The 27881-nt window shown below is 76.9% G+C and overlaps 27 non-coding genes across 27 annotated transcripts; all 27 read right to left on the bottom strand.

The window, feature by feature from the left end:
• Positions 1 to 418: 418 nt before the first annotated feature.
• Positions 419 to 537, bottom strand: LOC149745041 (5S ribosomal RNA). The gene has a single exon (XR_016389758.1). It is a non-coding gene; the product is annotated as a 5S ribosomal RNA (ribosomal RNA).
• Positions 538 to 1471: 934 nt separating this feature from the next.
• Positions 1472 to 1590, bottom strand: LOC149745040 (5S ribosomal RNA). The gene has a single exon (XR_016390582.1). It is a non-coding gene; the product is annotated as a 5S ribosomal RNA (ribosomal RNA).
• Positions 1591 to 2524: 934 nt separating this feature from the next.
• LOC149745039 (5S ribosomal RNA) lies at positions 2525 to 2643 on the bottom strand. Its single transcript, XR_016390581.1, has one exon. It is a non-coding gene; the product is annotated as a 5S ribosomal RNA (ribosomal RNA).
• A 921-nt stretch (positions 2644 to 3564) lies between these two features.
• On the bottom strand, positions 3565 to 3683 carry LOC149745038 (5S ribosomal RNA). The gene has a single exon (XR_016390580.1). It is a non-coding gene; the product is annotated as a 5S ribosomal RNA (ribosomal RNA).
• A 934-nt stretch (positions 3684 to 4617) lies between these two features.
• LOC149745037 (5S ribosomal RNA) lies at positions 4618 to 4736 on the bottom strand. Its single transcript, XR_016390244.1, has one exon. It is a non-coding gene; the product is annotated as a 5S ribosomal RNA (ribosomal RNA).
• A 933-nt stretch (positions 4737 to 5669) lies between these two features.
• Positions 5670 to 5788, bottom strand: LOC149745036 (5S ribosomal RNA). The gene has a single exon (XR_016390579.1). It is a non-coding gene; the product is annotated as a 5S ribosomal RNA (ribosomal RNA).
• Positions 5789 to 6720: 932 nt separating this feature from the next.
• LOC149745035 (5S ribosomal RNA) lies at positions 6721 to 6839 on the bottom strand. The gene has a single exon (XR_016390578.1). It is a non-coding gene; the product is annotated as a 5S ribosomal RNA (ribosomal RNA).
• A 931-nt stretch (positions 6840 to 7770) lies between these two features.
• LOC149745034 (5S ribosomal RNA) lies at positions 7771 to 7889 on the bottom strand. Its single transcript, XR_016390391.1, has one exon. It is a non-coding gene; the product is annotated as a 5S ribosomal RNA (ribosomal RNA).
• Positions 7890 to 8822: 933 nt separating this feature from the next.
• LOC149745033 (5S ribosomal RNA) lies at positions 8823 to 8941 on the bottom strand. The gene has a single exon (XR_016389691.1). It is a non-coding gene; the product is annotated as a 5S ribosomal RNA (ribosomal RNA).
• Positions 8942 to 9873: 932 nt separating this feature from the next.
• On the bottom strand, positions 9874 to 9992 carry LOC149745032 (5S ribosomal RNA). Its single transcript, XR_016390107.1, has one exon. It is a non-coding gene; the product is annotated as a 5S ribosomal RNA (ribosomal RNA).
• A 930-nt stretch (positions 9993 to 10922) lies between these two features.
• On the bottom strand, positions 10923 to 11041 carry LOC149745031 (5S ribosomal RNA). Its single transcript, XR_016390390.1, has one exon. It is a non-coding gene; the product is annotated as a 5S ribosomal RNA (ribosomal RNA).
• Positions 11042 to 11974: 933 nt separating this feature from the next.
• Positions 11975 to 12093, bottom strand: LOC149745030 (5S ribosomal RNA). Its single transcript, XR_016389690.1, has one exon. It is a non-coding gene; the product is annotated as a 5S ribosomal RNA (ribosomal RNA).
• A 932-nt stretch (positions 12094 to 13025) lies between these two features.
• Positions 13026 to 13144, bottom strand: LOC149745029 (5S ribosomal RNA). The gene has a single exon (XR_016390104.1). It is a non-coding gene; the product is annotated as a 5S ribosomal RNA (ribosomal RNA).
• A 930-nt stretch (positions 13145 to 14074) lies between these two features.
• LOC149745028 (5S ribosomal RNA) lies at positions 14075 to 14193 on the bottom strand. Its single transcript, XR_016390389.1, has one exon. It is a non-coding gene; the product is annotated as a 5S ribosomal RNA (ribosomal RNA).
• Positions 14194 to 15126: 933 nt separating this feature from the next.
• On the bottom strand, positions 15127 to 15245 carry LOC149745027 (5S ribosomal RNA). The gene has a single exon (XR_016389689.1). It is a non-coding gene; the product is annotated as a 5S ribosomal RNA (ribosomal RNA).
• Positions 15246 to 16177: 932 nt separating this feature from the next.
• On the bottom strand, positions 16178 to 16296 carry LOC149745026 (5S ribosomal RNA). The gene has a single exon (XR_016390577.1). It is a non-coding gene; the product is annotated as a 5S ribosomal RNA (ribosomal RNA).
• Positions 16297 to 17229: 933 nt separating this feature from the next.
• LOC149745025 (5S ribosomal RNA) lies at positions 17230 to 17348 on the bottom strand. The gene has a single exon (XR_016390576.1). It is a non-coding gene; the product is annotated as a 5S ribosomal RNA (ribosomal RNA).
• Positions 17349 to 18280: 932 nt separating this feature from the next.
• LOC149745024 (5S ribosomal RNA) lies at positions 18281 to 18400 on the bottom strand. The gene has a single exon (XR_016390286.1). It is a non-coding gene; the product is annotated as a 5S ribosomal RNA (ribosomal RNA).
• Positions 18401 to 19334: 934 nt separating this feature from the next.
• Positions 19335 to 19453, bottom strand: LOC149745023 (5S ribosomal RNA). The gene has a single exon (XR_016389688.1). It is a non-coding gene; the product is annotated as a 5S ribosomal RNA (ribosomal RNA).
• Positions 19454 to 20386: 933 nt separating this feature from the next.
• On the bottom strand, positions 20387 to 20505 carry LOC149745022 (5S ribosomal RNA). The gene has a single exon (XR_016390575.1). It is a non-coding gene; the product is annotated as a 5S ribosomal RNA (ribosomal RNA).
• Positions 20506 to 21438: 933 nt separating this feature from the next.
• Positions 21439 to 21557, bottom strand: LOC149745021 (5S ribosomal RNA). Its single transcript, XR_016389687.1, has one exon. It is a non-coding gene; the product is annotated as a 5S ribosomal RNA (ribosomal RNA).
• Positions 21558 to 22490: 933 nt separating this feature from the next.
• LOC149745020 (5S ribosomal RNA) lies at positions 22491 to 22609 on the bottom strand. Its single transcript, XR_016390574.1, has one exon. It is a non-coding gene; the product is annotated as a 5S ribosomal RNA (ribosomal RNA).
• A 933-nt stretch (positions 22610 to 23542) lies between these two features.
• LOC149745019 (5S ribosomal RNA) lies at positions 23543 to 23661 on the bottom strand. Its single transcript, XR_016390572.1, has one exon. It is a non-coding gene; the product is annotated as a 5S ribosomal RNA (ribosomal RNA).
• A 932-nt stretch (positions 23662 to 24593) lies between these two features.
• LOC149745018 (5S ribosomal RNA) lies at positions 24594 to 24713 on the bottom strand. Its single transcript, XR_016390285.1, has one exon. It is a non-coding gene; the product is annotated as a 5S ribosomal RNA (ribosomal RNA).
• A 932-nt stretch (positions 24714 to 25645) lies between these two features.
• On the bottom strand, positions 25646 to 25764 carry LOC149745017 (5S ribosomal RNA). Its single transcript, XR_016390571.1, has one exon. It is a non-coding gene; the product is annotated as a 5S ribosomal RNA (ribosomal RNA).
• Positions 25765 to 26697: 933 nt separating this feature from the next.
• On the bottom strand, positions 26698 to 26816 carry LOC149745016 (5S ribosomal RNA). Its single transcript, XR_016389984.1, has one exon. It is a non-coding gene; the product is annotated as a 5S ribosomal RNA (ribosomal RNA).
• A 934-nt stretch (positions 26817 to 27750) lies between these two features.
• On the bottom strand, positions 27751 to 27869 carry LOC149745015 (5S ribosomal RNA). Its single transcript, XR_016390208.1, has one exon. It is a non-coding gene; the product is annotated as a 5S ribosomal RNA (ribosomal RNA).
• Positions 27870 to 27881: the final 12 nt, after the last annotated feature.

Below are 27881 nucleotides of genomic sequence, written 5' to 3'. Positions count from 1 at the left end.
CGATCCCGCTCCCGCACCCGGCCGCGGCGGCGACACGGCGGGGGGCGAGGCTTTTGCCGGGGGGAGCTGTGGAGGGACACACCCACCGGCACACAGGTGGCGGCACCGGGGCGGGGCGCCGGTGGGGGCGGCCAGGTGCAGGTCGAGGGGCTCGCTGGCGGAAGGCACGGCAATCGGGCCCGCGGCGGAGCCTGGGTCCGGGCCAGGCACCCCGGGGGCGTCTGGGGTGCGGCTGCCTTCCAGGGCCGCCTTCTGGCCGCCTGGCGGGCCGGGCCGGCGGGGAGCGCCCCCTCCGGCGCGCGCGCCGTGGTGGGAGGGGCCTGAGGAGGCGGGGCCTGCAGCGGGGCCCCGGCGCGGGCGGAGCCGGCGGCCACCGCCCGCGGGCGAGTTAAAGGAGAAGGCGGAGCGGGAGGCAAAAAGCCTACAGCACCCGGTATTCCCAGGCGGTCTCCCATCCAAGTACTAACCAGGCCCGACCCTGCTTAGCTTCCGAGATCAGACGAGATCGGGCGCGTTCAGGGTAGTATGGCCGTAGACGGGGGCGGGGACGGCGGGCTGCCTCTTGAGGCCCACTTTCGCTGGCGCTTGCGCCTCACCGCCAGCCTGGCGGTCAGCCCGCCCCAGCAGGACCCCGTCGCCCGCCCAGGCAGGGGGAACGGAGGTCTCGGGTACCGGGCGGTGGCGGAGGCGGAGGGTTTGGCCACCCCCTCCCAGCCGAGGGCGGGCGTGACCCAGCGAACCCTTCGGCGCTTGGCGCCACGCCCAAGATCCGGCCCGTCGCTCACAGGGACGTGGCCCCGGAGGCTTCAGAGCCCGGGGCCCGCTGTGCCTTGGGCATCGCCCCTGCCCGCCCACGCGGCGCTAGGCGCCGCCCAGCCGCAGCCCGGGCCGGCCCTCCTGCCCGACAGCAGCTGGCCCGAAGCCACTGGGAGCCACCATCGTGTCGCCACGGCCCCTCAGCCCCGGCGAGGCCACCCTTGCCCGCACACCACCCGCCGAGCTCAGGAGCCCGCCCCTGGCGGCCGGCAGGCCCGGGGAAGCGGCCCCTGCCCTCGATCCCGCTCCCGCACCCGGCAGCGGCGGCGACACGGCGGGGGGCGGGGCTTTTGCCGGAGGGAGCTGTGGAGGGACACACCCACCGGCACACAGGTGGCGGCCCCGGGGCGGGGCGCCGGTGGGGGCGGCCAGGTGCAGGTCGACGGGCTCGCTGGCCGAAGGGACGGCAACCGGGCCCGCGGCGGAGCCTGGGTCCGGGCCAGGCACCCCGGGGGCGTCTGGGGTGCGGCTGCCTTCCAGGGCCGCCTTCTGGCCGCCTGGCGGGCCGGGCCGGCGGGGAGCGCCCCCTCCGGCGCGCGCGCCGTGGTGGGAGGGGCCTGAGGAGGCGGGGCCTGCAGCGGGGCCCCGGCGCGGGCGGAGCCGGCGGCCACCGCCCGCGGGCGAGTTAAAGGAGAAGGCGGAGCAGGAGGCAAAAAGCCTACAGCACCCGGTATTCCCAGGCGGTCTCCCATCCAAGTACTAACCAGGCCCGACCCTGCTTAGCTTCCGAGATCAGACGAGATCGGGCGCGTTCAGGGTGGTATGGCCGTAGACGGGGGCGGGGACGGCGGGCTGCCTCCTGAGGCCCACTTTCGCTGTCGCTTGCGCCTCACCGCCAGCCTGGCGGTCAGCCCGCCTCGGCAGGAACCCGTCGCCCGCCCAGGCAGGGGGAACGGAGGTCTCGGGTACCGGGCGGTGGCGGAGGCGGAGGGTTTGGCCACCCCCTCCCAGCCGAGGGCGGGCGTGACCCAGCGAACCCTTCGGCGCTTGGCGCCCCGCCCAAGATCCGGCCCGTCGCTCACAGGGACGTGGCCCCGGAGGCTTCAGGGCCCGGGGCCCGCGGTCCCTTGGGCATCGCCCCTGTCCGCCCACGCGGCGCTAGGCGCCGCCCGGCCGCAGCCCGGGCCGGCCCTCCTGCCCGACAGCAGCTGGCCCGAAGCCACTGGGAGCCACCATCGTGTCGCCACGGCCCCTCAGCCCCGGCGAGGCCACCCTTGCCCGCACACCACCCGCCGAGCTCAGGAGCCCGCCCCTGGCGGCTGGCAGGCCCGGGGAAGCGGCCCCTGCCCTCGATCCCGCTCCCGCACCCGGCCGCGGCGGCGACACGGCGGGGGGCGGGGCTTTTGCCGGAGGGAGCTGTGGAGGGACACACCCACCGGCACACAGGTGGCGGCCCCGGGGCGGGGCGCCGGTGGGGGCGGCCAGGTGCAGGTCGAGGGGCTCGCTGGCCGAAGGGACGGCAACCGGGCCCGCGGCGGAGCCTGGGTCCGGGCCAGGCACCCCGGGGGCGTCTGGGGTGCGGCTGCCTTCCAGGGCCGCCTTCTGGCCGCCTGGCGGGCCGGGCCGGCGGGGAGCGCCCCCTCCGGCGCGCGCGCCGTGGTGGGAGGGGCCTGAGGAGGCGGGGCCTGCAGCGGGGCCCCGGCGCCGGCGGAGCCGGCGGCCACCGCCCGCGGGCGAGTTAAAGGAGAAGGCGGAGCGGGAGGCAAAAAGCCTACAGCACCCGGTATTCCCAGGCGGTCTCCCATCCAAGTACTAACCAGGCCCGACCCTGCTTAGCTTCCGAGATCAGACGAGATCGGGCGCGTTCAGGGTGGTATGGCCGTAGACGGGGGCGGGGACGGCGGGCTGCCTCTTGAGGCCCACTTTCGCTGGCGCTTGCGCCTCACCGCCAGCCTGGAGGTCAGCCCGCCCCGGCAGGACCCCGTCGCCCGCCCAGGCAGGGGGAACGGAGGTCTCGGGTACCGGGCAGTGGCGGAGGCGGAGGGTTTGGCCACCCCCTCCCAGCCGAGGGCGGGCGTGACCCAGCGAACCCTTCGGCGCTTGGCGCCCCGCCCAAGATCCGGCCCGTCGCTCACAGGGACGTGGCCGCGGAGGCTTCAGGGCCCGGGGCCCGCGGTCCCTTGGGCATCGCCCCTGCCCGCCGACGCGGCGCTAGGAGCTGCCCAGCCGCAGCCCGGGCCGGCCCTCCTGCCCGACAGCAGCTGGCCCGAAGCCACTGGGAGCCACCATCGTGTCGCCACGGCCCCTCAGCCCCGGCGAGGCCACCCTTGCCCGCACACCACCCGCCGGGCTCAGTAGCCCGCCCCTGGCGGCCGGCAGGCCAGGGGAAGCGGCCCCTGCCCTCGATACCGCTCCCGCACCCGGCCGCGGCGGTGACACGGCGGGGGGCGGGGCTTTTGCCGGAGGGAGCTGTGGAGGGACACACCCACCGGCACACAGGTGGCGGCCCCGGGGCGGGGCGCCGGTGGGGGCGGCCAGGTGCAGGTCGAGGGGCTCGCTGGCCGAAGGGACGGCAACCGGGCCCGCGGCGGAGCCTGGGTCCGGGCCAGGCACCCCGGGGCGTCTGGGGTGCGGCTGCCTTCCAGGGCCGCCTTCTGGCCGGGCCGGCGGGGAGCGCCCCCTCCGGCGCGCGCGCCGTGGTGGGAGGGGCCTGAGGAGGCGGGGCCTGCAGCGGGGCCCCGGCGCGGGCGGAGCCGGCGGCCACCGCCCGCGGGCGAGTTAAAGGAGAAGGCGGAGCGGGAGGCAAAAAGCCTACAGCACCCGGTATTCCCAGGCGGTCTCCCATCCAAGTACTAACCAGGCCCGACCCTGCTTAGCTTCCGAGATCAGACGAGATCGGGCGCGTTCAGGGTGGTATGGCCGTAGACGGGGGTGGGGACGGCGGGCTGCCTCTTGAGGCCCACTTTCGCTGGCGCTTGCGCCTCACCGCCAGCCTGGCGGTCAGCCCGCCCCGGCAGGACCCCGTCGCCCGCCCAGGCAGGGGGAACGGAGGTCTCGGGTACCGGGCGGTGGCGGAGGCGGAGGGTTTGGCCACCCCCTCCCAGCCGAGGGCGGGCGTGACCCAGCGAACCCTTCCGCGCTTGGCGCCCCGCCCAAGATCCGGCCCGTCGCTCACATGGACGTGGCCCCGGAGGCTTCAGTGCCCGGGGCCCGCGGTCCCTTGGGCATCGCCCCGGCCCGCCCACGCGGCGCTAGGCGCCGCCCAGCCGCAGCCCGGGCCGGCCCTCCTGCCCGACAGCAGCTGGCCCGAAGCCACTGGGAGCCACCATCGTGTCGCCACGGCCCCTCAGCCCCGGCGAGGCCACCCTTGCCCGCACACCACCCGCCGAGATCAGGAGCCCGCCCCTGGCGGCCGGCAGGCCCGGGGAAGCGGCCCCTGCCCTCGATCCCGCTCCCGCACCCGGCAGCGGCGGCGACACGGCGGGGGGCGGGGCTTTTGCCGGAGGGAGCTGTGGAGGGACACACCCACCGGCAAACAGGTGGCGGCCCCGTGGCGGGGCGCCGGTGGGGGCGGCCAGGTGCAGGTCGACGGGCTCGCTGGCCGAAGGGACGGCAACCGGGCCCGCGGCGGAGCCTGGGTCCGGGCCAGGCACCCCGGGGGCGTCTGGGGTGCGGCTGCCTTCCAGGGCCGCCTTCTGGCCGCCTGGCAGGCCGGGCCGGCGGGGAGCGCCCCCTCCGGCGCGCGCGCCGTGGTGGGAGTGGCCTGAGGAGGCGGGGCCTGCAGCGGGGCCCCGGCGCGGGCGGAGCCGGCGGCCACCGCCCGCGGGCGAGTTAAAGGAGAAGGCGGAGCGGGAGGCAAAATGCCTACAGCACCCGGTATTCCCAGGCGGTCTCCCATCCAAGTACTAACCAGGCCCGACCCTGCTTAGCTTCCAAGATCAGACGAGATCGGGCGCGTTCAGGGTAGTATGGCCGTAGACAGGGGCGGGGACGGCGGGCTGCCCCTTGAGGCCCACTTTCGCTGGCGCTTGCGCCTCACTGCCAGCCTGGCGGTCAGCCCGCCCCGGCAGGACCCCGTCGCCCGCCCAGGCAGGGGGAACGGAGGTCTCGGGTACCGGGCGGTGGCGGAGGCGGAGGGTTTGGCCACCCCCTCCCAGCCGAGGGCGGGCGTGACCCAGCGAACCCTTCGGCGCTTGGCGCCCCGCCCAAGATCCGGCCCGTCGCTCACAGGGACGTGGCCCCGGAGGCTTCAGGGCCCGGGGCCCGCGGTCCCTTGGGCATCGCCCCTGCCCGCCCACGCGGCGCTAGGCGCCGCCCATCCGCAGCCCGGGCCGGCCCTCCTGCCCGACAGCAGCTGGCCCGAAGCCACTGGGAGCCACCATCGTATCGCAACGGCCCCTCAGCCCCGGCGAGGCCACCCTTGCCCGCACACCACCCGCCGAGCTCAGGAGCCCGCCCCTGGCGGCCGGCAGGCCCGGGGAACCGGCCCCTGCCCTCGATCCCGCTCCCGCACCCGGCAGCGGCGGCGACACGGCGGGGGCGGGGCTTTTGCCGGAGGGAGCTGTGGAGGGACACACCCACCGGCACACAGGTGGCGGCCCCGGGGCGGGGCGCCGGTGGGGGCGGCCAGGTGCAGGTCGAGGGGCTCGCTGGCCGAAGGGACGGCAACCGGGCCCGCGGCGGAGCCTGGGTCCGGGCCAGGCACCCCGGGGGCGTCTGGGGTGCGGCTGCCTTCCAGGGCCGCCTTCTGGCCGCCTGGCGGGCCGGGCCGGCGGGGAGCGCCCCCTCCGGCGCGCGCGCCGTGGTGGGAGGGGCCTGAGGAGGCGGGGCCTGCAGCGGGGCCCCGGCGCGGGCGGAGCCGGCGGCCACCGCCCGCGGGCGAGTTAAAGGAGAAGGCGGAGCGGGAGGCAAAAAGCCTACAGCACCCGGTATTCCCAGGCGGTCTCCCATCCAAGTACTAACCAGGCCCGACCCTGCTTAGCTTCCGAGATCAGACGAGATCGGGCGCGTTCAGGGTGGTATGGCCGTAGACGGGACGGGGACGGCGGGCTGCCTCTTGAGGCCCACTTTCCCTGGCGCTTGCGCCTCACCGCCAGCCTGGCGGTCAGCCCGCCCCGGCAGGACCCCGTCGCCCGCCCAGGCAGGGGGAACGGAGGTCTCGGGTACCGGGCGGTGGCGGAGGCGGAGGGTTTGGCCACCCCCTCCCAGCCGAGGGCGGACGTGACCCAGCGAACCCTTCGGCGCTTGGCGCCCCGCCCAAGATCCGGCCCGTCGCTCACAGGGACGTGGCCCCGGAGGCTTCAGGGCCCGGGGCCCGCGGTCCCTTGGGCATCGCCCCTGCCCGCCCACGCGGCGCTAGGCGCCGCCCAGCCGCAGCCCGGGCCGGCCCTCCTGCCCGACAGCAGCTGGCCCGAAGCCACTGGGAGCCACCATCGTGTCGCCACGGCCCCTCAGCCCCGACGAGGCCACCCTTGCCCGCACACCACCCGCCGAGCTCAGGAGCCCGCCCCTGGCGGCCGGCAGGCCCGGGGAAGCGGCCCCTGCCCTCGATCCCGCTCCCGCACCCGGCCGCGGCGGCGACACGGCAGGGGGCGGGGCTTTTGCCGGAGGGAGCTGTGGAGGGACACACCCACCGGCACACAGGTGGCGGCCCCGGGGCGGGGCGCCGGGGGGGCGGCCAGGTGCAGGTCGAGGGGCTCGCTGGCCGAAGGGACGGCAACCGGGCCCGCGGCGGAGCCTGGGTCCGGGCCAGGCACCCCGGGGGCGTCTGGGGTGCGGCTGCCTTCCAGGGCCGCCTTCTGGCCGCCTGGCGGGCCGGGCCGGCGGGGAGCGCCCCCTCCGGCGCGCGCGCCGTGGTGGGAGGGGCCTGAGGAGGCGGGGCCTGCAGCGGGGCCCCGGCGCGGGCGGAGCCGGCGGCCACCGCCCGCGGGCGAGTTAAAGGAGAAGGCGGAGCGGGAGGCAAAAAGCCTACAGCACCCGGTATTCCCAGGCGGTCTCCCATCCAAGTACTAACCAGGCCCGACCCTGCTTAGCTTCCGAGATCAGACGAGATCGGGCGCGTTCAGGGTGGTATGGCCGTAGACGGGACGGGGACGGCGGGCTGCCTCTTGAGGCCCACTTTCCCTGGCGCTTGCGCCTCACCGCCAGCCTGGCGGTCAGCCCGCCCCGGCAGGACCCCGTCGCCCGCCCAGGCAGGGGGAACGGAGGTCTCGGGTACCGGGCGGTGGCGGAGGCGGAGGGTTTGGCCACCCCCTCCCAGCCGAGGGCGGACGTGACCCAGCGAACCCTTCGGCGCTTGGCGCCCCGCCCAAGATCCGGCCCGTCGCTCACAGGGACGTGGCCCCGGAGGCTTCAGGGCCCGGGGCCCGCGGTCCCTTGGGCATCGCCCCTGCCCGCCCACGCGGCGCTAGGCGCCGCCCAGCCGCAGCCCGGGCCGGCCCTCCTGCCCGACAGCAGCTGGCCCGAAGCCACTGGGAGCCACCATCGTGTCGCCACGGCCCCTCAGCCCCGACGAGGCCACCCTTGCCCGCACACCACCCGCCGAGCTCAGGAGCCCGCCCCTGGCGGCCGGCAGGCCCGGGGAAGCGGCCCCTGCCCTCGATCCCGCTCCCGCACCCGGCCGCGGCGGCGACACGGCAGGGGGCGGGGCTTTTGCCGGAGGGAGCTGTGGAGGGACACACCCACCGGCACACAGGTGGCGGCCCCGGGGCGGGGCGCCGGGGGGGCGGCCAGGTGCAGGTCGAGGGGCTCGCTGGCCGAAGGGACGGCAACCGGGCCCGCGGCGGAGCCTGGGTCCGGGCCAGGCACCCCGGGGGCGTCTGGGGTGCGGCTGCCTTCCAGGGCCGCCTTCTGGCCGCCTGGCCGCCCGGGCCGGCGGGGAGCGCCCCCTCCGTCGCTCGCGCCGTGGTGGGAGGGGCCTGAGGAGGAGGGGCCTGCAGCGGGGCCCCGGCGCGGGCGGAGCCGGCGGCCACCGCCCGCGGGAGAGTAAAGGAGAAGGCGGAGCCGGAGGCAAAAAGCCTACAGCACCCGGTATTCCCAGGCGTTCTCCCATCCAAGTACTAACCAGGCCCGACCCTGCTTAGCTTCCGAGATCAGACGAGATCGGGCGCGTTCAGGGTGGTATGGCCGTACACGGGGGCGGGGACGGCGGGCTGCCTCTTGAGGCCCACTTTCGCTGGCGCTTGCGCCTCACCGCCAGCCTGGCGGTCAGCCCGCCCCGGCAGGACCCCGTCGCCCGCCCAGGCAGGGGGAACGGAGGTCTCGGGTACCGGGCGGTGGCGGAGGCGGAGGGTTTGGCCACCCCCTCCCAGCCGAGGGCGGGCGTGACCCAGCGAACCCTTCGGCGCTTGGCGCCCCGCCAAGATCCCGCCCGTCGCTCACAGGGACGTGGCCCCGGAGGCTTCAGGGCCCGGGGCCCGCGGTCCCTTGGGCATCGCCCCTGCCCGCCCACGCGGCGCTAGGCGCCGCCCGGCCGCAGCCCGGGCCGGCCCTCCTGCCCGACAGCAGCTGGCCCGAAGCCACTGGGAGCCACCATCGTGTCGCCACGGCCCCTCAGCCCCGGCGAGGCCACCCTTGCCCGCACACCACCCGCCGAGCTCAGGAGCCCGCCCCTGGCGGCCGGCAGGCCCGGGGAAGCGGCCCCTGCCCTGGATCCCGCTCCCGCACCTGGCCGCGGCGGCGACACGGCGGGGGGCGGGGCTTTTGCCGGAGGGAGCTGTGGAGGGACACACCCACCGGCACACAGGTGGCGGCCCCGGGGCGGGGCGCCGGTGGGGGCGGCCAGGTGCAGGTCGAGGGGCTCGCTGGCCGAAGGGACGGCAACCGGGCCCGCGGCGGAGCCTGGGTCCGGGCCAGGCACCCCGGGGGCGTCTGGGGTGCGGCTGCCTTCCAGGGCCGCCTTCTGGCCGCCTGGCGGGCCGGGCCGGCGGGGAGCGCCCCCTCCGGCGCGCGCGCCTTTGTGCGAGGGCCCTGAGGAGGCGGGGCCTGCAGCGGAGCCCCGGCGCGGGCGGAGCCGGCGGCCAGCGCCCGCGGGCGAGTTCAAGGAGAAGGCGGAGCGGGAGGCAAAAAGCCTACAGCACCCGGTATTCACAGGCGGTCTCCCATCCAAGTACTAACCAGGCCCGACCCTGCTTAGCTTCCGAGATCAGACGAGATCGGGCGCGTTCAGGGTGGTATGGCCGTAGACGGGACGGGGACGGCGGGCTGCCTCTTGAGGCCCACTTTCGCTGGCGCTTGCGCCTCACCGCCAGCCTGGCGGTCAGCCCGCCCCGGCAGGACCCCGTCGCCCGCCCAGGCAGGGGGAACGGAGGTCTCGGGTACCGGGCGGTGGCGGAGGCGGAGGGTTTGGCCACCCCCTCCCAGCCGAGGGCGGGCGTGACCCAGCGAACCCTTCGGCGCTTGGCGCCCCGCCCAAGATCCGGCCCGTCGCTCACAGGGACGTGGCCCCGGAGGCTTCAGGGCCCGGGGCCCGCGGTCCCTTGGGCATCGCCCCTGCCCGACCACGCGGCGCTAGGCACCGCCCGGCCGCATCCCGGGCCGGCCCTCCTGCCCGACAGCAGCTGGCCCGAAGCCACTGGGAGCCACCATCGTGTCGCCACGGCCCCACAGCCCCGGCGAGGCCACCCTTGCCCGCACACCACCCGCCGAGCTCAGGAGCCCGCCCCTGGCGGCCGGCAGGCCCGGGGAAGCGGCCCCTGCCCTCGATCCCGCTCCCGCACACGGCCGCGGCGGCGACACGGCGGGGGCGGGGCTTTTGCCGGAGGGAGCTGTGGAGGGACACACCCACCGGCACACAGGTGGCGGCCCCGGGGCGGGGCGCCGGAGGGGGCTGCCAGGTGCAGGTCGACGGGCTCGCTGGCCGAAGGCACGGCAACCGGGCCCGCGGCGGAGCCTGGGTCCGGGCCAGGCACCCCGGGGGCGTCTGGGGTGCGGCTGCATTCCAGGGCCGCCTTCTGGCCCCCTGGCGGGCCGGGCCGGCGGGGAGCGCCCCCTCCGGCGCGCGCGCCGTGGTGGGAGGGGCCTGAGGAGGCGGGGCCTGCAGCGGGGCCCCGGCGCGGGCGGAGCCGGCGGCCACCGCCCGCGGGCGAGTTAAAGGAGAAGGCGGAGCGGGAGGCAAAAAGCCTACAGCACCCCGTATTCCCAGGCGGTCTCCCATCCAAGTACTAACCAGGCCCGACCCTGCTTAGCTTCCGAGATCAGACGAGATCGGGCGCGTTCAGGGTGGTATGGCCGTAGACGGGACGGGGACGGCGGGCTGCCTCTTGAGGCCCACTTTCGCTGGCGCTTGCGCCTCACCGCCAGCCTGGCGGTCAGCCCGCCCCGGCAGGACCCCGTCGCCCGCCCAGGCAGGGGGAACGGAGGTCTCGGGTACCGGGCGGTGGCGGAGGCGGAGGGTTTGGCCACCCCCTCCCAGCCGAGAGCGGGCGTGACCCAGCGAACCCTTCGGCGCTTGGCGCCCCGCCCAAGATCCGGCCCGTCGCTCACAGGGACGTGGCCCCGGAGGCTTCAGGGCCCGGGGCCCGCGGTCCCTTGGGCATCGCCCCTGCCCGACCACGCGGCGCTAGGCGCCGCCCGGCCGCATCCCGGGCCGACCCTCCTGCCCGACAGCAGCTGGCCCGAAGCCACTGGGAGCCACCATCGTGTCGCCACGGCCCCTCAGCCCCGGCGAGGCCACCCTTGCCCGCACACCACCCGCCGAGCTCAGGAGCCCGCCCCTGGCGGCCGGCAGGCCCGGGGAAGCGGCCCCTGCCCTCGATCCCGCTCCCGCACACGGCCGCGGCGGCGACACGGCGGGGGCGGGGCTTTTGCCGGAGGGAGCTGTGGAGGGACACACCCACCGGAACACAGGTGGCGGCCCCGGGGCGGGGCGCCGGGGGGGCGGCCAGGTGCAGGTCGAGGGGCTCGCTGGCCGAAGGGACGGCAACCGGGCCCGCGGCGGAGCCTGGGTCCGGGCCAGGCACCCCGGGGGCGTCTGGGGTGCGGCTGCCTTCCAGGGCCGCCTTCTGGCCGCCTGGCCGCCCGGGCCGGCGGGGAGCGCCCCCTCCGTCGCTCGCGCCGTGGTGGGAGGGGCCTGAGGAGGAGGGGCCTGCAGCGGGGCCCCGGCGCGGGCGGAGCCGGCGGCCACCGCCCGCGGGAGAGTAAAGGAGAAGGCGGAGCCGGAGGCAAAAAGCCTACAGCACCCGGTATTCCCAGGCGTTCTCCCATCCAAGTACTAACCAGGCCCGACCCTGCTTAGCTTCCGAGATCAGACGAGATCGGGCGCGTTCAGGGTGGTATGGCCGTACACGGGGGCGGGGACGGCGGGCTGCCTCTTGAGGCCCACTTTCGCTGGCGCTTGCGCCTCACCGCCAGCCTGGCGGTCAGCCCGCCCCGGCAGGACCCCGTCGCCCGCCCAGGCAGGGGGAACGGAGGTCTCGGGTACCGGGCGGTGGCGGAGGCGGAGGGTTTGGCCACCCCCTCCCAGCCGAGGGCGGGCGTGACCCAGCGAACCCTTCGGCGCTTGGCGCCCCGCCAAGATCCCGCCCGTCGCTCACAGGGACGTGGCCCCGGAGGCTTCAGGGCCCGGGGCCCGCGGTCCCTTGGGCATCGCCCCTGCCCGCCCACGCGGCGCTAGGCGCCGCCCGGCCGCAGCCCGGGCCGGCCCTCCTGCCCGACAGCAGCTGGCCCGAAGCCACTGGGAGCCACCATCGTGTCGCCACGGCCCCTCAGCCCCGGCGAGGCCACCCTTGCCCGCACACCACCCGCCGAGCTCAGGAGCCCGCCCCTGGCGGCCGGCAGGCCCGGGGAAGCGGCCCCTGCCCTGGATCCCGCTCCCGCACCTGGCCGCGGCGGCGACACGGCGGGGGGCGGGGCTTTTGCCGGAGGGAGCTGTGGAGGGACACACCCACCGGCACACAGGTGGCGGCCCCGGGGCGGGGCGCCGGTGGGGGCGGCCAGGTGCAGGTCGAGGGGCTCGCTGGCCGAAGGGACGGCAACCGGGCCCGCGGCGGAGCCTGGGTCCGGGCCAGGCACCCCGGGGGCGTCTGGGGTGCGGCTGCCTTCCAGGGCCGCCTTCTGGCCGCCTGGCGGGCCGGGCCGGCGGGGAGCGCCCCCTCTGGCGCGCGCGCCGTTGTGCGAGGGCCCTGAGGAGGCGGGGCCTGCAGCGGAGCCCCGGCGCGGGCGGAGCCGCCGGCCAGCGCCCGCGGGCGAGTTCAAGGAGAAGGCGGAGCGGGAGGCAAAAAGCCTACAGCACCCGGTATTCACAGGCGGTCTCCCATCCAAGTACTAACCAGGCCCGACCCTGCTTAGCTTCCGAGATCAGACGAGATCGGGCGCGTTCAGGGTGGTATGGCCGTAGACGGGACGGGGACGGCGGGCTGCCTCTTGAGGCCCACTTTCGCTGGCGCTTGCGCCTCACCGCCAGCCTGGCGGTCAGCCCGCCCCGGCAGGACCCCGTCGCCCGCCCAGGCAGGGGGAACGGAGGTCTCGGGTACCGGGCGGTGGCGGAGGCGGAGGGTTTGGCCACCCCCTCCCAGCCGAGGGCGGGCGTGACCCAGCGAACCCTTCGGCGCTTGGCGCCCCGCCCAAGATCCGGCCCGTCGCTCACAGGGACGTGGCCCCGGAGGCTTCAGGGCCCGGGGCCCGCGGTCCCTTGGGCATCGCCCCTGCCCGACCACGCGGCGCTAGGCACCGCCCGGCCGCATCCCGGGCCGGCCCTCCTGCCCGACAGCAGCTGGCCCGAAGCCACTGGGAGCCACCATCGTGTCGCCACGGCCCCACAGCCCCGGCGAGGCCACCCTTGCCCGCACACCACCCGCCGAGCTCAGGAGCCCGCCCCTGGCGGCCGGCAGGCCCGGGGAAGCGGCCCCTGCCCTCGATCCCGCTCCCGCACACGGCCGCGGCGGCGACACGGCGGGGGCGGGGCTTTTGCCGGAGGGAGCTGTGGAGGGACACACCCACCGGCACACAGGTGGCGGCCCCGGGGCGGGGCGCCGGAGGGGGCTGCCAGGTGCAGGTCGACGGGCTCGCTGGCCGAAGGCACGGCAACCGGGCCCGCGGCGGAGCCTGGGTCCGGGCCAGGCACCCCGGGGGCGTCTGGGGTGCGGCTGCATTCCAGGGCCGCCTTCTGGCCCCCTGGCGGGCCGGGCCGGCGGGGAGCGCCCCCTCCGGCGCGCGCGCCGTTGTGGGAGGGGCCTGAGGAGGCGGGGCCTGCAGCGGGGCCCCGGCGCGGGCGGAGCCGGCGGCCACCGCCCGCGGGCGAGTTAAAGGAGAAGGCGGAGCGGGAGGCAAAAAGCCTACAGCACCCCGTATTCCCAGGCGGTCTCCCATCCAAGTACTAACCAGGCCCGACCCTGCTTAGCTTCCGAGATCAGACGAGATCGGGCGCGTTCAGGGTGGTATGGCCGTAGACGGGACGGGGACGGCGGGCTGCCTCTTGAGGCCCACTTTCGCTGGCGCTTGCGCCTCACCGCCAGCCTGGCGGTCAGCCCGCCCCGGCAGGACCCCGTCGCCCGCCCAGGCAGGGGGAACGGAGGTCTCGGGTACCGGGCGGTGGCGGAGGCGGAGGGTTTGGCCACCCCCTCCCAGCCGAGGGCGGGCGTGACCCAGCGAACCCTTCGGCGCTTGGCGCCCCGCCCAAGATCCGGCCCGTCGCTCACAGGGACGTGGCCCCGGAGGCTTCAGGGCCCGGGGCCCGCGGTCCCTTGGGCATCGCCCCTGCCCGACCACGCGGCGCTAGGCGCCGCCCGGCCGCATCCCGGGCCGACCCTCCTGCCCGACAGCAGCTGGCCCGAAGCCACTGGGAGCCACCATCGTGTCGCCACGGCCCCTCAGCCCCGGCGAGGCCACCCTTGCCCGCACACCACCCGCCGAGCTCAGGAGCCCGCCCCTGGCGGCCGGCAGGCCCGGGGAAGCGGCCCCTGCCCTCGATCCCGCTCCCGCACACGGCCGCGGCGGCGACACGGCGGGGGCGGGGCTTTTGCCGGAGGGAGCTGTGGAGGGACACACCCACCGGCACACAGGTGGCGGCCCCGGGGCGGGGCGCCGGGGGGGCGGCCAGGTGCAGGTCGAGGGGCTCGCTGGCCGAAGGGACGGCAACCGGGCCCGCGGCGGAGCCTGGGTCCGGGCCAGGCACCCCGGGGGCGTCTGGGGTGCGGCTGCCTTCCAGGGCCGCCTTCTGGCCGCCTGGCCGCCCGGGCCGGCGGGGAGCGCCCCCTCCGTCGCTCGCGCCGTGGTGGGAGGGGCCTGAGGAGGAGGGGCCTGCAGCGGGGCCCCGGCGCGGGCGGAGCCGGCGGCCACCGCCCGCGGGAGAGTAAAGGAGAAGGCGGAGCCGGAGGCAAAAAGCCTACAGCACCCGGTATTCCCAGGCGTTCTCCCATCCAAGTACTAACCAGGCCCGACCCTGCTTAGCTTCCGAGATCAGACGAGATCGGGCGCGTTCAGGGTGGTATGGCCGTACACGGGGGCGGGGACGGCGGGCTGCCTCTTGAGGCCCACTTTCGCTGGCGCTTGCGCCTCACCGCCAGCCTGGCGGTCAGCCCGCCCCGGCAGGACCCCGTCGCCCGCCCAGGCAGGGGGAACGGAGGTCTCGGGTACCGGGCGGTGGCGGAGGCGGAGGGTTTGGCCACCCCCTCCCAGCCGAGGGCGGGCGTGACCCAGCGAACCCTTCGGCGCTTGGCGCCCCGCCAAGATCCCGCCCGTCGCTCACAGGGACGTGGCCCCGGAGGCTTCAGGGCCCGGGGCCCGCGGTCCCTTGGGCATCGCCCCTGCCCGCCCACGCGGCGCTAGGCGCCGCCCGGCCGCAGCCCGGGCCGGCCCTCCTGCCCGACAGCAGCTGGCCCGAAGCCACTGGGAGCCACCATCGTGTCGCCACGGCCCCTCAGCCCCGGCGAGGCCACCCTTGCCCGCACACCACCCGCCGAGCTCAGGAGCCCGCCCCTGGCGGCCGGCAGGCCCGGGGAAGCGGCCCCTGCCCTGGATCCCGCTCCCGCACCTGGCCGCGGCGGCGACACGGCGGGGGGCGGGGCTTTTGCCGGAGGGAGCTGTGGAGGGACACACCCACCGGCACACAGGTGGCGGCCCCGGGGCGGGGCGCCGGTGGGGGCGGCCAGGTGCAGGTCGAGGGGCTCGCTGGCCGAAGGGACGGCAACCGGGCCCGCGGCGGAGCCTGGGTCCGGGCCAGGCACCCCGGGGGCGTCTGGGGTGCGGCTGCCTTCCAGGGCCGCCTTCTGGCCGCCTGGCGGGCCGGGCCGGCGGGGAGCGCCCCCTCCGGCGCGCGCGCCGTTGTGCGAGGGCCCTGAGGAGGCGGGGCCTGCAGCGGAGCCCCGGCGCGGGCGGAGCCGGCGGCCAGCGCCCGCGGGCGAGTTCAAGGAGAAGGCGGAGCGGGAGGCAAAAAGCCTACAGCACCCGGTATTCACAGGCGGTCTCCCATCCAAGTACTAACCAGGCCCGACCCTGCTTAGCTTCCGAGATCAGACGAGATCGGGCGCGTTCAGGGTGGTATGGCCGTAGACGGGACGGGGACGGCGGGCTGCCTCTTGAGGCCCACTTTCGCTGGCGCTTGCGCCTCACCGCCAGCCTGGCGGTCAGCCCGCCCCGGCAGGACCCCGTCGCCCGCCCAGGCAGGGGGAACGGAGGTCTCGGGTACCGGGCGGTGGCGGAGGCGGAGGGTTTGGCCACCCCCTCCCAGCCGAGGGCGGGCGTGACCCAGCGAACCCTTCGGCGCTTGGCGCCCCGCCCAAGATCCGGCCCGTCGCTCACAGGGACGTGGCCCCGGAGGCTTCAGGGCCCGGGGCCCGCGGTCCCTTGGGCATCGCCCCTGCCCGACCACGCGGCGCTAGGCGCCGCCCGGCCGCATCCCGGGCCGACCCTCCTGCCCGACAGCAGCTGGCCCGAAGCCACTGGGAGCCACCATCGTGTCGCCACGGCCCCTCAGCCCCGGCGAGGCCACCCTTGCCCGCACACCACCCGCCGAGCTCAGGAGCCCGCCCCTGGCGGCCGGCAGGCCCGGGGAAGCGGCCCCTGCCCTCGATCCCGCTCCCGCACACGGCCGCGGCGGCGACACGGCGGGGGCGGGGCTTTTGCCGGAGGGAGCTGTGGAGGGACACACCCACCGGAACACAGGTGGCGGCCCCGGGGCGGGGCGCCGGTGGGGGCGGCCAGGTGCAGGTCGACGGGCTCGCTGGCCGAAGGCACGGCAACCGGGCCCGCGGCGGAGCCTGGGTCCGGGCCAGGCACCCCGGGGGCGTCTGGGGTGCGGCTGCCTTCCAGGGCCGCCTTCTGGCCCCCTGGCGGGCCGGGCCGGCGGGGAGCGCCCCCTCCGGTGCGCGCGCCGTGGTGGGAGGGGCCTGAGGAGGCGGGGCCTGCAGCGGGGCCCCGGCGCGGGCGGAGCCGGCGGCCCCCGCCCGCGGGCGAGTTAAAGGAGAAGGCGGTGCGGGAGGCAAAAAGCCTACAGCACCCGGTATTCCCAGGCGGTCTCCCATCCAAGTACTAACCAGGCCCGACCCTGCTTAGCTTCCGAGATCAGACGAGATCGGGCGCGTTCAGGGTGGTATGGCCGTAGACGGGACGGGGACGGCGGGCTGCCTCTTGAGGCCCACTTTCGCTGGCGCTTGCGCCTCACCGCCAGCCTGGCGGTCAGCCCGCCCCGGCAGGACCCCGTCGCCCGCCCAGGCAGGGGGAACGGAGGTCTCGGGTACCGGGCGGTGGCGGAGGCGGAGGGTTTGGCCACCCCCTCCCAGCCGAGGGCGGGCGTGACCCAGCGAACCCTTCGGCGCTTGGCGCCCCGCCCAAGATCCGGCCCGTCGCTCACAGGGACGTGGCCCCGGAGGCTTCAGGGCCCGGGGCCCGCGGTCCCTTGGGCATCGCCCCTGCCCGCCCACGCGGCGCTAGGCGCCGCCCAGCCGCAGCCCGGGCCGGCCCTCCTGCCCGACAGCAGCTGGCCCGAAACCACTGGGAGCCACCATCGTGTCGCCACGGCCCCTCAGCCCCGGCGAGGCCACCCTTGCCCGCACACCACCCGACGAGCTCAGGAGCCCGCCCCTGGCGGCCGGCAGGCCCGGGGAAGCGGCCCCTGCCCTCGATCCCGCTCCCGCACCCGGCCGCGGCGGCGACACGGCGGGGGGCGGGGCTTTTGCCGGAGGGAGCTGTGGAGGGACACACCCACCGGCACACAGGTGGCGGCCCCGGGGCGGGGCGCCGGTGGGGGCGGCCAGGTGCAGGTCGAGGGGCTCGCTGGCCGAAGGGACGGCAACCGGGCCCGCGGCGGAGCCTGGGTCCGGGCCAGGCACCCCGGGGGCGTCTGGGGTGCGGCTGCCTTCCAGGGCCGCCTTCTGGCCCCCTGGCGGGCCGGGCCGGAGGGGAGCGCCCCCTCCGGCGCGCGCGCCGTGGTGGGAGGGGCCTGAGGAGGCGGGGCCTGCAGCGGGGCCCCGGCGCGGGCGGAGCCGGCGGCCACCGCCCGCGGGCGAGTTAAAGGAGAAGGCGGAGCGGGAGGCAAAAAGCCTACAGCACCCGGTATTCCCAGGCGGTCTCCCATCCAAGTACTAACCAGGCCCGACCCTGCTTAGCTTCCGAGATCAGACGAGATCGGGCGCGTTCAGGGTGGTATGGCCGTAGACGGGACGGGGACGGCGGGCTGCCTCTTGAGGCCCACTTTCGCTGGCGCTTGCGCCTCACCGCCAGCCTGGCGGTCAGCCCGCCCCGGCAGGACCCCGTCGCCCGCCCAGGCAGGGGGAACGGAGGTCTCGGGTACCGGTCGGTGGCGGAGGCGGAGGGTTTGGCCACCCCCTCCCAGCCGAGGGCGGGCGTGACCCAGCGAACCCTTCGGCGCTTGGCGCCCCGCCCAAGATCCGGCCCGTCGCTCACAGGGACGTGGCCCCAGAGGCTTCAGGGCCCGGGGCCCGCGGTCCCTTGGGCATCGCCCCTGCCCACCCACGCGGCGCTAGGCGCCGCCCAGCCGCAGCCCGGGCCGGCCCTCCTGCCCGACAGCAGCTGGCCCGAAACCACTGGGAGCCACCAGCGTGTCGCCACGGCCCCTCAACCCCGGCGAGGCCACCCTTGCCCGCACACCACCCGACGAGCTCAGGAGCCCGCCCCTGGCGGCCGGCAGGCCCGGGGAAGCGGCCCCTGCCCTCGATCCCGCTCCCGCACCCGGCCGCGGCGGCGACACGGCGGGGGGCGGGGCTTTTGCCGGAGGGAGCTGTGGAGGGACACACCCACCGGCACACAGGTGGCGGCCCCGGGGCGGGGCGCCGGTGGGGGCGGCCAGGTGCAGGTCGAGGGGCTCGCTGGCCGAAGGGACGGCAACCGGGCCCGCGGCGGAGCCTGGGTCCGGGCCAGGCACCCTGGGGGCGTCTGGGGTGCGGCTGCCTTCCAGGGCCGCCTTCTGGCCGCCTGGCGGGCCGGGCCGGCGGGGAGCGCCCCCTCCGGCGCGTGCGCCGTGGTGGGAGGGGCCTGAGGAGGAGGGGCCTGCAGCGGGGCCCCGGCGCGGGCGGAGCCGGCGGCCACCGCCCGCGGGCGAGTAAAGGAGAAGGCGGAGCGGGAGGCAAAAAGCCTACAGCACCCGGTATTCCCAGGCGGTCTCCCATCCAAGTACTAACCAGGCCCGACCCTGCTTAAGCTTCCGAGATCAGACGAGATCGGGCGCGTTCAGGGTGGTATGGCCGTAGACGGGGGCGGGGACGGCGGGCTGCCTCTTGAGGCCCACTTTCGCTGGCGCTTGCGCCTCACCGCCAGCCTGGCGGTCAGCCCGCCCCGGCAGGACCCCGTCGCCCGCCCAGGCAGGGGGAACGGAGGTCTCGGGTACCGGGCGGTGGCGGAGGCGGAGGGTTTGGCCACCCCCTCCCAGCCGAGGGCGGGCGTGACCCAGCGAACCCTTCGGCGCTTGGCGCCCCGCCCAAGATCCGGCCCGTCGCTCACAGGGACGTGGCCCCGGAGGCTTCAGGGCCCGGGGCCCGCGGTCCCTTGGGCATCGCCCCTGCCCGCCCACGCGGCGCTAGGCGCCGCCCAGCCGCAGCCCGGGCCGGCCCTCCTGCCCGACAGCAGCTGGCCCGAAGCCACTGGGAGCCACCATCGTGTCGCCACGGCCCCTCAGCCCCGGCGAGGCCACCCTTGCCCGCACACCACCCGCCGAGCTCAGGAGCCCGCCCCTGGCGGCCGGCAGGCCCGGGGAAGCGGCCCCTGCCCTCGATCCCGCTCCCGCACCCGGCCGCGGCGGCGACACGGCGGGGGGCGGGGCTTTTGCCGGAGGGAGCTGTGGAGGGACACACCCACCGGCACACAGGTGGCGGCCCCGGGGCGGGGCGCCGGTGGGGGCGGCCAGGTGCAGGTCGAGGGGCTCGCTGGCCGAAGGGACGGCAACCGGGCCCGCGGCGGAGCCTGGGTCCGGGCCAGGCACCCTGGGGGCGTCTGGGGTGCGGCTGCCTTCCAGGGCCGCCTTCTGGCCGCCTGGCGGGCCGGGCCGGCGGGGAGCGCCCCCTCCGGCGCGCGCGCCGTGGTGGGAGGGGCCAGAGGAGGAGGGGCCTGCAGCGGGGCCCCGGCGCGGGCGGAGCCGGCGGCCACCGCCCGCGGGCGAGTTAAAGGAGAAGGCGGAGCGGGAGGCAAAAAGCCTACAGCACCCGGTATTCACAGGCGGTCTCCCATCCAAGTACTAACCAGGCCCGACCCTGCTTAGCTTCCGAGATCAGACGAGATCGGGCGCGTTCAGGGTGGTATGGCCGTAGACGGGACGGGGACGGCGGGCTGCCTCTTGAGGCCCACTTTCGCTGGCGCTTGCGCCTCACCGCCAGCCTGGCGGTCAGCCCGCCCCGGCAGGACCCCGTCGCCCGCCCAGGCAGGGGGAACGGAGGTCTCGGGTACCGGGCGGTGGCGGAGGCGGAGGATTTGGCCACCCCCTCCCAGCTGAGGGCGGGCGTGACCCAGCGAACCCTTCGGCGCTTGGCGCCCCGCCCAAGATCCGGCCCGTCGCTCACAGGGACGTGGCCCCGGAGGCTTCAGGGCCCGGGGCCCGCGGTCCCTTGGGCATCGCCCCTGCCCGCCCACGCGGCGCTAGGCGCCGCCCAGCCGCAGCCCGGGCCGGCCCTCCTGCCCGACAGCAGCTGGCCCGAAGCCACTGGGAGCCACCATCGTGTCGCCACGGCCCCTCAGCCCCGGCGAGGCCACCCTTGCCCGCACACCACCCGCCGGGCTCAGTAGCCCGCCCCTGGCGGCCGGCAGGCCCAGGGAAGCGGCCCCGGCCCTCGATCCCGCTCCCGCACCCGGCCGCGGCGGCGACACGGCGGGGGGCGGGGCTTTTGCCGGAGGGAGCTGTGGAGGGACACACCCACCGGCACACAGGTGGCGGCCCCGGGGCGGGGCGCCGGTGGGGGCGGCCAGGTGCAGGTCGAGGGGCTCGCTGGCCGAAGGGACGGCAACCGGGCCCGCGGCGGAGCCTGGGTCCGGGCCAGGCACCCCGGGGGCGTCTGGGGTGCGGCTGCCTTCCAGGGCCGCCTTCTGGCCGCCTGGCGGGCCGGGCCGGCGGGGAGCGCCCCCTCTGGCGCGCGCGCCGTGGTGCGAGGGGCCTGAGGAGGCGGGGCCTGCAGCGGAGCCCCGGCGCGGGCGGAGCCGGCGGCCACCGCCCGCGGGCGAGTTCAAGGAGAAGGCGGAGCGGGAGGCAAAAAGCCTACAGCACCCGGTATTCCCAGGCGGTCTCCCATCCAAGTACTAACCAGGCCCGACCCTGCTTAGCTTCCGAGATCAGACGAGATCGGGCGCGTTCAGGGTGGTATGGCCGTAGACGGGACGGGGACGGCGGGCTGCCTCTTGAGGCCCACTTTCGCTGGCGCTTGCGCCTCACCGCCAGCCTGGCGGTCAGCCCGCCCCGGCAGGACCCCGTCGCCCGCCCAGGCAGGGGGAACGGAGGTCTCGGGTACCGGGCGGTGGCGGAGGCGGAGGGTTTGGCCACCCCCTCCCAGCCGAGGGCGGGCGTGACCCAGCGAACCTTTCGGCGCTTGGCGCCCCGCCCAAGATCCGGCCCGTCGCTCACAGGGACGTGGCCCCGGAGGCTTCAGGGCCCGGGGCCCGCGGTCCCTTGGGCATCGCCCCTGCTCGCCCACGCGGCGCTAGGCGCCGCCCAGCCGCAGCCCGGGCCGGCCCTCCTGCCCGACAGCAGCTGGCCCGAAACCACTGGGAGCCACCATCGTGTCGCCACGGCCCCTCAGCCCCGGCGAGGCCACCCTTGCCCGCACACCACCCGCCGAGCTCAGGAGCCCGCCCCTGGCGGCCGGCAGGCCCGGGGAAGCGGCCCCTGCCCTCGATCCCGCTCCCGCACCCGGCCGCGGCTGCGACACGGCGGGGGGCGGGGCTTTTGCCGGAGGGAGCTGTGGAGGGACACACCCACCGGCACACAGGTGGCGGCCCCGGGGCGGGGCGCCGGTGGGGGCGGCCAGGTGCAGGTCGAGGGGCTCGCTGGCCGAAGGGACGGCAACCGGGCCCGCGGCGGAGCCTGGGTCCGGGCCAGGCACCCCGGGGGCGTCTGGGGTGCGGCTGCCTTCCAGGGCCGCCTTCTGGCCGCCTGGCGGGCCGGGCCGGCGGGGAGCGCCCCCTCCGGCGCGCGCGCCGTGGTGGGAGGGGCCTGAGGAGGCGGGGCCTGCAGCGGGGCCCCGGCGCGGGCGGAGCCGGCGGCCACCGCCCGCGGGCGAGTTAAAGGAGAAGGCGGAGCGGGAGGCAAAAAGCCTACAGCACCCGGTATTCACAGGCGGTCTCCCATCCAAGTACTAACCAGGCCCGACCCTGCTTAGCTTCCGAGATCAGACGAGATCGGGCGCGTTCAGGGTGGTATGGCCGTAGACGGGACGGGGACGGCGGGCTGCCTCTTGAGGCCCACTTTCGCTGGCGCTTGCGCCTCACCGCCAGCCTGGCGGTCAGCCCGCCCCGGCAGGACCCCGTCGCCCGCCCAGGCAGGGGGAACGGAGGTCTCGGGTACCGGGCGGTGGCGGAGGCGGAGGATTTGGCCACCCCCTCCCAGCTGAGGGCGGGCGTGACCCAGCGAACCCTTCGGCGCTTGGCGCCCCGCCCAAGATCCGGCCCGTCGCTCACAGGGACGTGGCCCCGGAGGCTTCAGGGCCCGGGGCCCGCGGTCCCTTGGGCATCGCCCCTGCCCGCCCACGCGGCGCTAGGCGCCGCCCAGCCGCAGCCCGGGCCGGCCCTCCTGCCCGACAGCAGCTGGCCCGAAGCCACTGGGAGCCACCATCGTGTCGCCACGGCCCCTCAGCCCCGGCGAGGCCACCCTTGCCCGCACACCACCCGCCGGGCTCAGTAGCCCGCCCCTGGCGGCCGGCAGGCCCAGGGAAGCGGCCCCGGCCCTCGATCCCGCTCCCGCACCCGGCCGCGGCGGCGACACGGCGGGGGGCGGGGCTTTTGCCGGAGGGAGCTGTGGAGGGACACACCCACCGGCACACAGGTGGCGGCCCCGGGGCGGGGCGCCGGTGGGGGCGGCCAGGTGCAGGTCGAGGGGCTCGCTGGCCGAAGGGACGGCAACCGGGCCCGCGGCGGAGCCTGGGTCCGGGCCAGGCACCCCGGGGGCGTCTGGGGTGCGGCTGCCTTCCAGGGCCGCCTTCTGGCCGCCTGGCGGGCCGGGCCGGCGGGGAGCGCCCCCTCTGGCGCGCGCGCCGTGGTGCGAGGGGCCTGAGGAGGCGGGGCCTGCAGCGGAGCCCCGGCGCGGGCGGAGCCGGCGGCCACCGCCCGCGGGCGAGTTCAAGGAGAAGGCGGAGCGGGAGGCAAAAAGCCTACAGCACCCGGTATTCCCAGGCGGTCTCCCATCCAAGTACTAACCAGGCCCGACCCTGCTTAGCTTCCGAGATCAGACGAGATCGGGCGCGTTCAGGGTGGTATGGCCGTAGACGGGACGGGGACGGCGGGCTGCCTCTTGAGGCCCACTTTCGCTGGCGCTTGCGCCTCACCGCCAGCCTGGCGGTCAGCCCGCCCCGGCAGGACCCCGTCGCCCGCCCAGGCAGGGGGAACGGAGGTCTCGGGTACCGGGCGGTGGCGGAGGCGGAGGGTTTGGCCACCCCCTCCCAGCCGAGGGCGGGCGTGACCCAGCGAACCTTTCGGCGCTTGGCGCCCCGCCCAAGATCCGGCCCGTCGCTCACAGGGACGTGGCCCCGGAGGCTTCAGGGCCCGGGGCCCGCGGTCCCTTGGGCATCGCCCCTGCCCGCCCACGCGGCGCTAGGCGCCGCCCAGCCGCAGCCCGGGCCGGCCCTCCTGCCCGACAGCAGCTGGCCCGAAACCACTGGGAGCCACCATCGTGTCGCCACGGCCCCTCAGCCCCGGCGAGGCCACCCTTGCCCGCACACCACCCGCCGAGCTCAGGAGCCCGCCCCTGGCGGCCGGCAGGCCCGGGGAAGCGGCCCCTGCCCTCGATCCCGCTCCCGCACCCGGCCGCGGCTGCGACACGGCGGGGGGCGGGGCTTTTGCCGGAGGGAGCTGTGGAGGGACACACCCACCGGCACACAGGTGGCGGCCCCGGGGCGGGGCGCCGGTGGGGGCGGCCAGGTGCAGGTCGAGGGGCTCGCTGGCCGAAGGGACGGCAACCGGGCCCGCGGCGGAGCCTGGGTCCGGGCCAGGCACCCCGGGGGCGTCTGGGGTGCGGCTGCCTTCCAGGGCCGCCTTCTGGCCGCCTGGCGGGCCGGGCCAGCGGGGAGCGCCCCCTCCGGCGCGCGCGCCGTGTTGGGAGGGGCCTGAGGAGGCGGGGCCTGCAGCGGGGCCCCGGCGCGGGCGGAGCCGGCGGCCACCGCCCGCGGGCGAGTTAAAGGAGAAGGCGGAGCGGGAGGCAAAAAGCCTACAGCACCCGGTATTCCCAGGCGGTCTCCCATCCAAGTACTAACCAGGCCCGACCCTGCTTAGCTTCCGAGATCAGACGAGATCGGGCGCGTTCAGGGTGGTATGGCCGTAGACGGGACGGGGACGGCGGGCTGCCTCTTGAGGCCCACTTTCGCTGGCGCTTGCGCCTCACCGCCAGCCTGGCGGTCAGCCCGCCCCGGCAGGACCCCGTCGCCCGCCCAGGCAGGGGGAACGGAGATCTCGGGTACCGGGCGGTGGCGGAGGCGGAGGGTTTGGCCACCCCCTCCCAGCCGAGGGCGGGCGTGACCCAGCGAACCCTTCGGCGCTTGGCGCCCCGCCGAAGATCCGGCCCGTCGCTCACAGGGACGTGGCCCCGGAGGCTTCAGGGCCCGGGGCCCGCGGTCCCTTGGGCATCGCCCCTGCCCGCCCACGCGGCGCTAGGCGCCGCCCAGCCGCAGCCCGGGGCGGCCCTCCTGCCCGACAGCAGCTGGCCCGAAACCACTGGGAGCCACCATCGTGTCGCCACGGCCCCTCAGCCCCGGCGAGGCCACCCTTGCCCGCACACCACACGCCGAGCTCAGGAGCCCGCCCCTGGCGGCCGGCAGGCCCGGGGAAGCGGCCCCTGCCCTCGATCCCGCTCCCGCACCCGGCCGCGGCGGCGACACGGCGGGGGGCGGGGCTTTTGCCGGAGGGAGCTGTGGAGGGACACACCCACCGGCACACAGGTGGCGGCCCCGGGGCGGGGCGCCGGAGGGGGCGGCCAGGTGCAGGTCGAGGGGCTCGCTGGCCGAAGGGACGGCAACCGGGCCCGCGGCGGAGCCTGGGTCCGGGCCAGGCACCCTGGGGGCGTCTGGGGTGCGGCTGCCTTCCAGGGCCGCCTTCTGGCCGCCTGGCGGGCCGGGCCGGCGGGGAGCGCCCCCTCCGGCGCGTGCGCCGTGGTGGGAGGGGCCTGAGGAGGAGGGGCCTGCAGCGGGGCCCCGGCGCGGGCGGAGCCGGCGGCCACCGCCCGCGGGCGAGTAAAGGAGAAGGCGGAGCGGGAGGCAAAAAGCCTACAGCACCCGGTATTCCCAGGCGGTCTCCCATCCAAGTACTAACCAGGCCCGACCCTGCTTAAGCTTCCGAGATCAGACGAGATCGGGCGCGTTCAGGGTGGTATGGCCGTAGACGGGGGCGGGGACGGCGGGCTGCCTCTTGAGGCCCACTTTCGCTGGCGCTTGCGCCTCACCGACAGCCTGGCGGTCAGCCCGCCCCGGCAGGACCCCGTCGCCCGCCCAGGCAGGGGGAACGGAGGTCTCGGGTACCGGGCGGTGGCGGAGGCGGAGGGTTTGGCCACCCCCTCCCAGCCGAGGGCGGGCGTGACCCAGCGAACCCTTCGGCGCTTGGCGCCCCGCCAAGATCCCGCCCGTCGCTCACAGGGACGTGGCCCCGGAGGCTTCAGGGCCCGGGGCCCACGGTCCCTTGGGCATCGCCCCTGCCCGCCCACGCGGCGCTAAGCGCCGCCCGGCCGCAGCCCGGGCCGGCCCTCCTGCCCGACAGCAGCTGGCCCGAAGCCACTGGGAGCCACCATCGTGTCGCCACGGCCCCTCAGCCCCGGCGAGGCCACCCTTGCCCGCACACCACCCGCCGAGCTCAGGAGCCCGCCCCTGGCGGCCGGCAGGCCCGGGGAAGCGGCCCCTGCCCTCGATCCCGCTCCCGCACCCGGCCGCGGCGGCGACACGGCGGGGGCGGGGCTTTTGCCGGAGGGAGCTGTGGAGGGACACACCCACCGGCACACAGGTGGCGGCCCCGGGGCGGGGCGCCGGTGGGAGCGGCCAAGTGCAGGTCGACGGGCTCGCTGGCCGAAGGCACGGCAACCGGGCCCGCGGCGGAGCCTGGGTCCGGGCCAGGCACCCCGGGGGCATCTGGGGTGCGGCTGCCTTCCAGGGCCGCCTTCTGGCCGCCTGGCGGGCCGGACCGGCGGGGAGCGCCCCCTCCGGCGCGCGCGCCGTGGTGCGAGGGGCCTGAGGAGGCGGGGCCTGCAGCGGAACCCCGGCGCGGGCGGAGCCGGCGGCCACCGCCCGCGGGCGAGTTCAAGGAGAAGGCGGAGCGGGAGGCAAAAAGCCTACAGCACCCGGTATTCCCAGGCGGTCTCCCATCCAAGTACTAACCAGGCCCGACCCTGCTTAGCTTCCGAGATCAGACGAGATCGGGCGCGTTCAGGGTGGTATGGCCGTAGACGGGACGGGGACGGCGGGCTGCCTCTTGAGGCCCACTTTCGCTGGCGCTTGCGCCTCACCGCCAGCCTGGCGGTCAGCCCGCCCCGGCAGGACCCCGTCGCCCGCCCAGGCAGGGGGAACGGAGGTCTCGGGTACCGGGCGGTGGCGGAGGCGGAGGGTTTGGCCACCCCCTCCCAGCCGAGGGCGGGCGTGACCCAGCGAACCCTTCGGCGCTTGGCGCCCCGCCCAAGATCCGGCCCGTCGCTCACAGGGACGTGGCCCCGGAGGCTTCAGGGCCCGGTGCCCGCGGTCCCTTGGGCATCGCCCCTGTCCGCCCACGCGGCGCTAGGCGCCGCCCGGCCGCAGCCCGGGCCGGCCCTCCTGCCCGACAGCAGCTGGCCCGAAGCCACTGGGAGCCACCATCGTGTCGCCACGGCCCCTCAGCCCCGGCGAGGCCACCCTTGCCCGCACACCACCCGCCGGGCTCAGTAGCCCGCCCCTGGCGGACGGCAGGCCAGGGGAAGCGGCCCCTGCCCTCGATCCCGCTCCCGCACCCGGCCGCGGCGGCGACACGGCGGGGGGCGGGGCTTTTGCCGGAGGGAGCTGTGGAGGGACACACCCACCGGCACACAGGTGGCGGCCCCGGGGCGGGGCGCCGGTGGTGGCGGCCAGGTGCAGGTCGAGGGGCTCGCTGGCGGAAGGCACGGCAATCGGGCCCGCGGCGGAGCCTGGGTCTGGGCCAGGCACCCCGGGGGCGTCTGGGGTGCGGCTGCCTTCCAGGGCCGCCTTCTGGCCGCCTGGCGGGCCGGGCTGGCGGGGAGCGCCCCCTCCGGCGCGCGCGCCGTGGTGGGAGGGGCCTGAGGAGGCGGGGCCTGCAGCGGGACCCGGGCGCGGGCGGAGCCGGCGGCCACCGCCCGCGGGCGAGTTAAAGGAGAAGGCGGAGCGGGAGGCAAAAACCCTACAGCACCCGGTATTCCCAGGCGGTCTCCCATCCAAGTACTAACCAGGCCCGACCCTGCTTAGCTTCCGAGATCAGACGAGATCGGGCGCGTTCAGGGTGGTATGGCCGTAGACGGGGGCGGGGACGGCGGGCTGCCTCTTGAGGCCCACTTTCGCTGGCGCTTGCGCCTCACCGCCAGCCTGGCGGTCAGCCCGCCCCGGCAGGACCCCGTCGCCCGCCCAGGCAGGGGGAACGGAGGTCTCGGGTACCGGGCGGTGGCGGAGGCGGAGGGTTTGGCCACCCCCTCCCAGCCGAGGGCGGGCGTGACCCAGCGAACCATTCGGCGCTAGGCGCCCCGCCCAAGATCCGGCCCGTCGCTCACAGGGACGTGGCCCCGGAGGCTTCAGGGCCCGGGGCCCGCGGTCCCTTGGGCATCGCCCCTGCCCGCCCACGCGGCGCTAGGCGCCGCCCAGCCGCAGCCCGGGCCGGCCCTCCTGCCCGACAGCAGCTGGCACGAAGCCACTGGGAGCCACCATCGTGTCGCCACGGCCCCTCAGCCCCGGCGAGGCCACCCTTGCCCGCACACCACCCGCCGAGCTCAGGAGCCCGCCCCTGGCGGCCGGCAGGCCCGGGGAAGCGGCCCCTGCCCTCGATCCCGCTCCCGCACCCGGCCGCGGCGGCGACACGGCGGGGGGCGGGGCTTTTGCCGGAGGGAGCTGTGGAGGGACACACCCACCGGCACACAGGTGGCGGCCCCGGGGCGGGGCGCCGGTGGGGGCGGCAAGGTGCAGGTCGAGGGGCTCGCTGGCCGAAGGGACGGCAACCGGGCCCGCGGTGGAGCCTGGGTCCGGGCCAGGCACCCCGGGGGCGTCTGGGGTGCGGCTGCCTTCCAGGGCCGCCTTCTGGCCGCCTGGCGGGCCGGGCCGGCGGGGAGCGCCCCCTCCGGCGCGCGCGCCGTGGTGGGAGGGGCCTGAGGAGGCGGGGCCTGCAGCTGGGCCCCGGCGCGGGCGGAGCCGGCGGCCACCGCCCGCGGGCGATTTAAAGGAGAAAGCGGAGCGGGAGGCAAAAAGCCTACAGCACCCGGTATTCCCAGGCGGTCTCCCATCCAAGTACTAACCAGGCCCGACCCTGCTTACCTTCCGAGATCAGACGAGATCGGGCGCGTTCAGGGTAGTATGGCCGTAGACGGGGGCGGGGAC

Source organism: Delphinapterus leucas, chromosome 19 (assembly GCF_059928025.1).
Source record: "Delphinapterus leucas isolate spDelLeu-1000000601 "Yukka" chromosome 19, BTC_Dleu_Yukka2, whole genome shotgun sequence".
Classification (NCBI taxonomy): Eukaryota; Metazoa; Chordata; class Mammalia; order Artiodactyla; family Monodontidae; genus Delphinapterus; species Delphinapterus leucas.
This window is presented reverse-complemented; position numbering and strand designations above follow the sequence as displayed.